Raw genomic sequence first — 11,420 nt, 5'->3', positions numbered from 1 at the left:
AAATTGAAGGGACAAGAAAAATATGAAACAATTAATTTAATTCATTATTTTTCGTGCCTAAAACTCAGTTTGGAAAGAATAGAAATACAAATATGTAGAGTGTGAAATCTTAACAGACTCTAGTGAACTTAGGCTTAGCCATTTGGTAATAAATTTTGCAGCTTTGCCAACTTTTTCAAGCTTTTTTTGCTTATCTTTGATCATTTTGGCTCATTGAACCATCATGGCGGTTATGAGGCATAGTTGGGTGGGGCCAAACCCAACCCAAAATTCTTTCAGTAAATTCATGTGCCACAATTGAAACAAAATCCCAATTGAAAGAATCCACAAATATTAAAAAAAAATGAGAGAACAAGATATAGTATAAATATTTTAATACTATATTTTGTTAAAATTTTATAAAATAAAGCCTTGAAAGAACATATGTAGGTCCAATCAATCTCTTAATTAAGTCATATATTATCCTGTTACAATGACCCTTTATTTAATTGGAATCAAATTAGATAGGGGCTTTTTGTATATTCCTGTTGTATATGGTGGATTGCTAATGTGCTGAGAATTTGTGAAAAATCGCATCCCTGTCTTTGGAAAATGGAAGCATGTTAAATAAAGAATTTCTTATAGCTTTCGTGTGGTGACACTCTACATTATTTTGATACACTGTTGATGGTTGCTCATCTGGCTTGTGACTTATCTTTCGTCAAAATTATTCACTATTTTCGCAGTAGTTCTTTCATTTCTTTCTGGGGACCATCAAGGAGTGTATAGGACATAACTGTCCCTTACTGTTATAGTCTTGTGCCAGCTATACCATTGTTAAATAATGAACCTTCAAACAGGTTTGCTACCAAATTAGTATAATTAAGGGTAAAATACAAAAACCTCTTCTAAAATTTCTGACAATCATAAAAATCTCTCTTTTACTTTTATTTTAACAAAATTTTCTCCTGTATTTTTAAAGAAATCAATAAAAACCTCCCTTCCGTTATTGATTCGGACGGAAAACATTAGACTGATGCATCAATATTTTTCTAATGTCCATTTTATTATTTCGGTAAATTTCTCTCTGAGCTTTCAAATGCCCCATATCTCCCTTGACGTTATTATGAAATCTTCGGTAAGCCTATGCATAGGCGTTACTTACGACCGATCCAGCACGGCATATAGGAATAGCTCGATAGTGCTAAAAGTAGAAAAATGTTATTTGTTACAGTGGGTTTTGCACCAATTTGAGCACCACTGATGAGTTGCGGAAGCTTAAATCAGGGTTTCATTCACCCTCTACTGTTGCTGCCGCTGAAACAACTAAATTATTGCAGCATTGAAGTAGAAAACAGAGGACCAGTCAATAGTCTTAAGTCAGGATTTTCAAATACCTGAACTGGTAGCTCCTAAAAATGGCTCTGACAATCTTTTCCCTTTTCAAAATAGAAATTCCCCTTGATGAGTGTATCCCTATCCCCATCCGCTCCTCCCTTATCTCCATTATAACTTTCCGATTGAGATTTCGAAAATCAAAACACAGAATCTCTTGTTCTCCCTCCTTGAAATTAAAAATGATAAGCATAAAAAACACAACCTCAATTTCTCCACCAAAAAGCATCCACTACCCACCATAACATCTCTCTCTCCCTCCCTCCTCGTTCCATCATCTCTTCTGCTTTCTTGTTTTTCCCGGACAGCAGCAGTGGATGCTATCTCTCTCTGTGAATAAAACAACAAAGAGAACATCCCTTATTTCTTTGCCAACCAGATTAGCCCAATTCATGCAATCAATCCCTTTTTCACCAATAATATGAGGAGGATCAAAAGGCCTCTCGAGAACATTAACTATCTCATTTATCCATCAGTTTGGTGCGGCTCAGTTGCTAATATTGATATTCTTTTGTAGGTAAAGCGGGTACATAAGCTTACCAGAGATTTCATGACGTCGAGAGAAATGAGGCATTTGAAAGCTCAGAGTGAGAGGGAGAGAGATGGGGGACGGGCAAAGCTTTTGAAGCAGGGGAAAGAACGGATCAAAGTGTGAAGAAGCGGTGTCACTTGACTCCTAGAGAGAGGATCAGTAGAGAGTGAGGATAATTTACAAAATATATATAAACTAATGTATAAAAAGGTAAAATGGGTATTTGAAAAATATTGATGCATGGGTCTAAGAATAAAAACCTATCCATGGACCTCACCTCTCAGTTTAGGGTTTTAGGTTGAACATGCAGTTCCTTGAGATTGACGAAGTGATTAGTATGGGATACTCGTTGTATCAATTGTAATTAATTAAATTTCAACACGACATATGAACGGATCTATGCTTATTCTTGCTTCAAACCCGCTGAGCTAACGTGTGAGGGGTATGTTAGAGAATGAAAAACTATTGATAAGCCCCAAATTACAGTTTAAGCTTTTGGGTTGAACAGTTCCTTGAGAGCGACATATGAGTTGGTCCTATCTAATGAGTTCAAATTTGGTTGAACCTCTATTCCTTGTGAGAATTGTCAAAACACCAAAACTTTTGAAATGTATTTTTTAATTAAAAAAATGAAGGAACAATGATTCATCAAAGTTTTTATATATTTCTAATTCTTTAAATATAAAATAATAGAAAAAATAATTTTGTTATTTTAGTATTGGGCTTCAAACTTGCTCCTTTTTATATAACTTATATATTATGAGAAGCACATAAATCAACTAATTAGCATGAGAACCAACTTATAGTGGCTTAATTGGTAGGTTCTCTAGCTAGTTGTAGTACACACCTGAGATCAAATCCAACCCCCACTAGGGTTGGGGGTTAAGGTTCTTGGGCTAGTTCTAGATCTTAATGTAACCAATGGCTCACATTCAATGCTTTCTTACTGCATTTTATTGTTGAACTAGAACAATCCATGGTACAAATCTACATTCAATTAATAAAAAATAGAGAAAACCCTAATAATGCATAGAAAAGAGTAATGGTTTCTTTAGACTTTAATAGAAGAAGATTTGGTTCACCCCATGTACTGGGTGGGAATTTTTGGATTTTGACATTAGTTTAGGTCCAAACTAGGGTTCATGTTTAGGGTCGACCCTTAACCTAATCCGATGCATCTTTTTTACACCCCTACTAGAATTAGAGAAAGAGTCGATAAGGGATTAAGAAAGATTTAATGGGGAGGGGAAATGTTATAAACAATGATTATTGAGATGGAAGAGAGAGAGAGAGAGAGAGAGAGAGAGAGAGAGAGATTTAAGAATGGACTTATTGGAGATTAAATATGGATTTTATGAGAGACAATGAAGACCTATAAGGGTTTTAATTTTGACTTATTATAATTTGAATGATTTAATTTAAAAATAAATATACACATGTGTGAGAAAGGAGAGAAAGAAGAGAAAGAAAAGGTACATGTGAGCTCTTTAATAGGGAGATGTTACAAACATTGACTATTAAGGGGGGGGGTGCGTGTGTGTGTGAGAGAGAGAAAAAGAGAGAGAGACAGAGAGAGAGAGAAGAAGAAGAAGAAGAAAAAGAAGAAGAATGTTATTAGATAGCAAATATGGATTTAATGAGAGACAATGAAGACCCATGGGAATTTAAATTTTGCCTTGATATATTTTTAATGATTTCATTTAAAAATAAATATGCATGCATGAGAAAGGAGTATAGGAAAAGGCACATGTGAGCTTTGTGGTGAGTGGACCCCTGCCCTTTCCCCCCCCCCCTCTCTCTCTCTCTCTAAATTTATATTCCAACTAGTAGAATCCATGGTTTTTAAAAATGACCCAGAGACCGAACCGGTTAGGGGTCTGATTACTAGGTCAAACAGTCTGACCGTTCGAAGGGAAAAACCGAAATCGATCACCTGATTGGTTCCCGGATTTATAGTCCGACTGTGCAGTCCAGTCCGATTTTGAAAACCATGGTAGAATCAAATGAATAGGCTTTATAAACTCCAATGTCACATGTTCTATTTACTTTTCATTACTTACCAACTATACCGATTGGTACCATCCATCTAAATTTATATTCCAACTAGTAAAACCGAATGAATAGGCTTCCTAAATTCCACTATCACATCAAAACTTAATAATCGTTAAAGATATTAGTTGTAACATATCATTTTATTGTCGATTCACATTCTTTGTTGCATGGCAATGTTTTAAAAACCGACCCAAAGGCCAAACCATTTTTGCCATCGTGTCACAAGTCACCGGTTCGACTAACCGGGTCAAACAATTCAGACCATGCCACATCATTGGTCTGAACCATTTGGCAATATATATATATAAGACCTGGCAATTAGGTTGGGTGGGTCAAGCTCGAGTTAGGTCAATACCCTTCGGGTTGGATTTTGGGTTGGTTGTCAAATGCTAGACCCTAACCCTAAATGTTCGGGTTAGGGTTGACCAATGGGTTAGTTAAGGTCATCCCAAAAAATAACTGAAATTAAAAAAATAAAGAAAAATTACATGAAAAATGTCAAATTTAAAAGAATTAACCTTAAAATTCTAAATATAAAATAATAAAAAAATTGAACATTTAACAATTTAAATAGTAAACAATAAAGAGTAAAGATTAAATAGAAAAAATTAAAGAGTGAAAACTTCTAACAAATGCATAAATAGTCCCAATTAGACTTGACAATTAGGTCAGCGGGTTGACCCATGGGTTTGGTCGGGTCACTCTCACATTCAGGTATCTAAATATGAGACCCTAACCCTGTTTTTTCGGGTTGGGTTGGGTCAACTTTTTGCCTGGTCTAACATTGTATGTGTGTATAAATATATATGTTAGAAATAAATAATGTATAAATATGTTTTAGATATGTTATATGTATTATTTTATATTTAATTTATGCTTTTAAATTAGTTTTAATTTTTTATTTTATAAAAAGACTAAAACTTGCAATTTGAAGCTAAAAAATGGTTTTTTTCATGAAAATATCAAGGCATGACGCCTTGGAACGTATAGATCTTGAAAAGTTACCAAAAAAAAAAAAAAGTCACCCCAATTGACATTAAAGTACAAAGTTATGGCCTCCAAAAATTTGAATGTATTGAATATAATACCCGCAACTCAGTCACCAAATCAAACCGACCGAACCAAATGATTCTTGAACTAATCAATAATTTTTAACCGTCTAATGGGTCTTGAATGAACTGGAACCAAAATCCTATTCAGGTGACGGTTTGAATGATTCGACCAATCGGGTCAACGGCATATTAAAAACATTATTGCATGGTAGAGTTGATGCACCATACCGTTTGCCTTTTTTGTACAGAATGTGCAGAATATTACATCCCAAAGCTTATACTTCTTATTAATTGAAAGGACCTTCTTACTTCTATGGAACTCAACCGTGACTTTCCTCCCTCTACCCAACTATATATCTCTCGTGCATTATATTACATGTTTAATTATCCCATGCGTGGCAAAAAATAGGGTGGTAGCTGTGCTTGATCTAATTATAAAACCCTTTTTCCACATCACTAAGTAACCCATGAATGTTCGTAGTGGACTGATTTAGTTTTGTTGAATCTTCACTTGTAAAATCAAATCACAAATAAAAATATTAAAAGCAAATTGCTTTTGATGATGATGCAGCACTTGTTTTTATTTCAAACAAAAACAAAAATCATGCATATAGAAATAGAGGAGCAACCTCTTATGAACCAAATCAAACTGTGGGGCTCTTTATTCCTTCTCTACCTTTTATTCATTCATGGAAGAAAAAGTTTTGACCCAGAAGGCTATGCCACATGTTTAAATGAACCGGTTGGTTATAGGCTCAACCCATATGGACTACGGGTCTGAACAAGCAACCAATTTAGTGAGTATGGTCCCTAATGCGTAGTTAACAAAAGATCCATCAGTTGAGATCCTTGCAGTGCATAGGATTTGTTAAATGAAATTGACAAAGACTATGACATTCCAAAGCTTAATAGACAATACTATCTTATTTCAAGACGAGCTCCTGATTGGTATATATAAGTTGTAACCTGTTTCTTGAAATTTAAAACTAATCCAGCTCGAAAATTAGAGAAAAAGTACTTCCACTCATTTATAGCCCTAAAAACATGATCACTTTTTCTATGTTGTCTGTGTATTTTTGCAAGCTTTTCTATTAATATATTTTTATTGTATAATTTATGATGTATGGGCCCAGATAGTTGAATTGTTCACCTACCATGGGTGAAGATGATTGAATTGCTAACTTGGACCCAATCCCCTTTATATTCAATATAAAGTAGTGTTATGCTAATCATTTGTCTGAATTAATTGTTTTAGTATGTGGAGTATTATAATTGTTCACCTACGGGGTAGTCTTTATCTAGTACTTACATAGAAAAGGAAGGCATCAGCATAACTCAATTGGAGAAACCTTTTACTTTATTCATTGTCATTGAGTGCATGTTGCAAAACTTTAGGCTGCATTTGGTTGTAAAACAATTTTCATTTGCACTAGTGTAAATGCAGGAGAATACCGTAAGTTGTAAAACGGATGAGTGTAAAGTCTGGTCTGTTTTTGCTTCAAATTTGACTTGTTTTATCTGTTTGTGAGAAATAAAATTGGAAGTAAGATGAAATGACATCCACTTTAAATGAAAGAGCATGGAGGTAGAACGAGGATTATATATTTAGGGTTAAGATATGATGCACAATGATGTAGCCTCCACTTTGGAATTGAGATAGGAGGAAAGTGGTGAAAATTTGCATTGCAAATGAGTGCAAAAAGATACAATAACAAATTTTGTATCAAGTTGATGTCATAAATCATAATTACAAATTGATGATGCATGATCAGGTGCTTCCTGCTGGCGGATAGCTCAAATGCCAAATTGAGTAGGTCGTTTGGTCAAGCCGCAAAAAAGAAATGCTCAGAGTGCTCGGGTTACTTTACCCGGGGTGGGTAATCCGATGCTTAAGTTAGCGAACTGATAATGTGATTGCAATAAGGCGAGAGAGTTAGAGTGTTTAAGAGTTAAATTGCACGTGCTTTTTCTGATTGAAGGAGATGCCTTTATATAGGCGCAGGTAGTTGTGACCGTAACACGTCCGAGATCTCCGGGAGGACATGGCCATAGCGCACCAACATCCTCGGGAAGTCATTTTCCATGCTCGGGAGCAATTTCTTAGTTGAAAATGGAATTCGCGTAGATTAACTCCGAAGCAAACGGCGTGGGGAGACGGGTTTAATAGTCAAGCGACGTGATCCTGTAGGAGTCGGGCATGATGTTTCACTTCAAAATGACTAGTTGACATGTCAGGCAGGTCACCAACTAGGTCCTAGTCAGGTCGGCAGGGTCTTAGGGAGGTCACGCCTAATGTTGAGGTCCCTAGCTCGGTCGTGATGAGGTTGCCGCTTGAGTCTTCATTAGGTCGGTGGAGGTAGGTCACCACTTCTTCCGACCTAGTCCAGTCAAGATCCTACATCGTTAGGGCGGCAGAGGTAGGTCGCCTCTTTTGCCAAACTAGTCCTGTCGAGATCTTATGCCATCATGTTGGTAGACGTAGGTCACCAACTGGGTCCCTGTCAGGTTGGCGAAGGTGTAGACAGGTTGACCACTACATCAAGCAAGTTGCTACCTTGACCTTAGTCTAGGTGAGACCTCGGCGAGAGGTCTCCTTTCGTGCCAAGGTCTAAAGCTCGGTCCTAAGGTGGTTGTCCCAATCCTGACAAGGTGTCCATAGGTCAGCCATTGTGAGGTGGTGACGAAGCACCCTCAGGGCATGCGAGGCGCACCCAACGTGGCCCCAAGTAGGTCTCCAACATTTTGGCTAAGGCAAGTCATCGCTTATGTGGTGTCGAGGTGTCAAGCGACAGTTGTGGGATTGCCACATGGCGCACTGTCACTAGAGGGCCAAATCCACCATCATCAATTTCTCCTCACTCCCGAGTTGAAGTCAGCACGACGAAGGGAGTAGTTCGTTGCATGTCTCTGGCCCAAACTGATATTTCAATCGGTTTTCTCTCTCTCTCTCTCTCTCTCTCTCTCTCTCTCTCTCTCTCTTTACGTCAACCCAATTTGCTTGTTTGAGCTAGAAGAGTCTAAGGGCTAAATGCGACACTAGGTAGAACATCACCATCTTGACCACAAGGTGCAAGAGCGAACTCATCAACACAAGGAGAAGCGCAACAAGCACTCCGAAGGCATCCGTCGAGCTAGGGATGTAGCCATCGATGACTTCCATCATTCGCCTGAATACCTCAAGAGTGGAGTTCATTGTGCTCGCCCTCAAGAAGGGCTTCAAACTGTGTCATGCTTCCTTAAGTCACTCCACTCATAGAGAAGTGGAAGATAGCGGAAAGGGCAACGAGAATGATGCCAACAAGGAAGTTGTCAATGAGGACAAGGACGATGTTGCATGTTTGAGTGAGCAAATGTGCGCTTAGTGCAGGTCGATCATCTGTTGTCATCGTGTTTCAAATAGGTCGGCTTGATGAGCCTTAATTTTAAATGTGGTCTAGCTTCCCATTCGACTCATCTAAGTCGCTAAAGAGGGTTTCAATCAAATCAACAGAATCGGGTCACCTCTTACACCAACTTGACCTTATCAAAATATTATCAGGCCGATTTTCTCTCAACACCTTGGCCTACACATACCTGATCACCTCGATAGGGCTGACTTGCGAGGGTGACTCCACGGTCTATTGGTCGTCAACTCCCACGGGACCATACATGGCTAACCTATGGGGGCAGCTCTATAGACTATTGGTCGTCAACACCCACGGGAACCATGGAGGGCTCTACCTATGAGTACGGCCTCACAGTCATTTGGCCATCAACTCTTATAGGGAGCATGGAGGGATCGTTGCGCGAGACAACCTCACAGTCAAGGCTGGGAGATTTTGTCCAAGCTGATCATTCTGATTCTGCCCCCTTGCAGGGGTTCTTTTGATCTAGGCATTGTTGTTGTTGCTTGAGGATTCCATTACTTATGGCTCAAAGAACGGATGAGAACTTAGCTTTTGTGTAGCATGTCTCATAAATGGTGCCAATTGGTGATGCACAATCTGGTGCTCCCTACTAACGGATAGCTTGGACGTCGAACTGAGTAGGTCGCCTAGTCGAGCATCAAGAAAGAAGTGATCAGAGTGGCTGGGTTGCTTTACCTAGGGTGGGCACTCTGATGCTTACGTTAGCGAACTAATAATGTGATTGCAAGAATGTGAGAGAGGTAGAGTGTGTGAGAGCTAAATCACATGTACCTTTTCTGATTGAAGGATACACCTTTATATAGGCACAGGTAGTTGTGACCGTAATGCATCCAAGATCTTTGGGAAGTCGTCCTCTATGCTCGGGAGCAATTTGTCAATCGGAAATGGAATCCCTGTAGATTAACTCCGAAGCGAGTGGTGCGGGGAGATGGGTCTAATAGTCAAACGACATGATCCTGTAGGAGTCGAGCATGATGTTTCACTTCGAAGTGACCAGTCACCACATCAAGCAAGTCGCCAATTGGGTCCGAATCAAGTTAGTAGGATCTCGGGGGAGGTTGTCCCTAATGCTAAGGTCCCTAGCTTGGTCATAATGAAGTCGCCACCCGTCTCTGTTAGGTCGACGGAGGTAGGTCGCCTCTTCTACCAACTTAGTCCTATCGAGATCTTATGTTGTCAGGTCAACGAAGGTAGGTCATCAGCTAAGTCTCCATAATGTCGGCGGAGGTGTTGGCATGTTGACCCCCTCGTCATGCAAGTTGCTACTTGCACCTTAGTCTGGTCGGTGAGACCTCGGCGGGAAGTTGCCCTTCGTGCCAATGTCTCAAGCTCGATCCTAAGGTGGTCATCCTGATCTTGATGGAGTGGTGACAAAGCGCCCTCAGAATGTGTCATGTGACAATTCTAACCTGAGTTTGAAAAGGTCTCCATCATTTTAACTAATACAAGTCATTGCTTACCTGGTGTAGAGGTGTCATGTGACAATTCTTAAATCTCCACATAGCACTATCACTAAAGCACCAAATCTGCCCTCATTACAAATAAATGAAAAAAAACTGAATTTGGTTGAAATTTAGCACACGCTCAAGATTTCTTCAGCAACCAAACGCAGACTTGGTAATTTGCCCACAGCCTACTTGAACAAGATAGGCTGTAATTAGCTAAAAAAAAAAACATTTGGGTAAATTCAAAGGAGAGGGTCTATGAAGGGAAGGGCAAAGCATTGTACGGTAACATTAACGTGAATGGATATTGCTAAGAACGGGCCCAAATCAAACTATGAACACAAAAATACCCAACAAAAGCAGAGTCGATTGCAATCCATCCAATATTGAATATATTGACCAAGAATTTCTTTTGGGCCATGTGCAATCCTGAATCCTGACGATGGTCCATTGAATCTGCTTTACATTTTATATTGGAGGGTTAATTTGAAGGGGGGGTCGCCATGTTCTGTTCTTAATCTTATTAGATGCGATGATTGTGAAGATGAATGAAGAGGAGTAGTAGCTCATGCGCTTGATGCACAGGAGCATCAGGGGCGTATGTTAGAAATAGGATCACATGTTTCGAATTGAATCAGTACTGTGGGTGGGACCAGAACTAGGACGGGGGAATCGGAGCCACTGGTTTGACTGACTATCGACTTATCGAGGAAGAAGGAAGATTAAGTGATTAATCGGTAATCAGTGTCAAAGAGGTGAGACTTTTTTTTTTATTTTTTTGAGACCCCAAGTTAACACGTTGTAACTTTGGAAGCCAAAAAGGAGCGACAACGCCGGCTGCGGCCGTCAAAGCGGCAGCAGAGACGCACGCATATGCTACGTGTTGACACGCGTTACATTTAATATACGTGGGTCCCCTCCTATATGGCTATATCCAACTGGACTGAATTGAAAGCCACGGTTCTATCACAATTCACACGCTTGGGTTTTTGGCTGACGTTGTTAGGAATCTTTGTTGCCTCTAATTCTTGCTTCGTAGACGCCAGACCCTTGACCCCCCCCACACACGTACAGTGCACGCGAGCTGTACATACGACCAAACCCAAACCCCCTCCCCCTCGAGGACCCAATCTCCAACTTCTCTCAGTAAATAAATAACATAGTCGTCATCTCCACTAATTATAATTTAGTAAAAATAATAACACAATTAGATTAGAGAATTAATATTGGTTGTGGGCAATACTCAATAGAATAATAATGAGAGTGGAGATTTTTACTTTGCCACGCTCACGGCACAAAGGTAGGTAGGTAGGGACCACAGCAAGAAAGTATGTAGGCCTTTAATAGGAAAAAAATACGTCATAGTACTAAATAATTATTTTTTAGAATTTAGATGATGGTCATGGGACTGACCGGACCTTGGCCTTGGCGACCATTCACACAAACACGCTTTGAATTTAAATGTTTTATGTTTTAAGGATGAATTAAATAAGTAGAAGTGAAGGAATATGAAAACCATGGGCAGAGAAGTGGGAGAACATTGTTATTTGTTTGTTAG

The sequence above is a fragment of the Nelumbo lutea genome, chromosome 2 (genome assembly GCF_056320005.1).
Source record: "Nelumbo lutea isolate HS-2025 chromosome 2, American lotus-T2T, whole genome shotgun sequence".
Lineage (NCBI taxonomy): Eukaryota > Viridiplantae > Streptophyta > Magnoliopsida > Proteales > Nelumbonaceae > Nelumbo > Nelumbo lutea.
The sequence above is the reverse complement of the archived record's forward strand: the minus strand, read 5'-3'. Positions refer to the sequence as shown.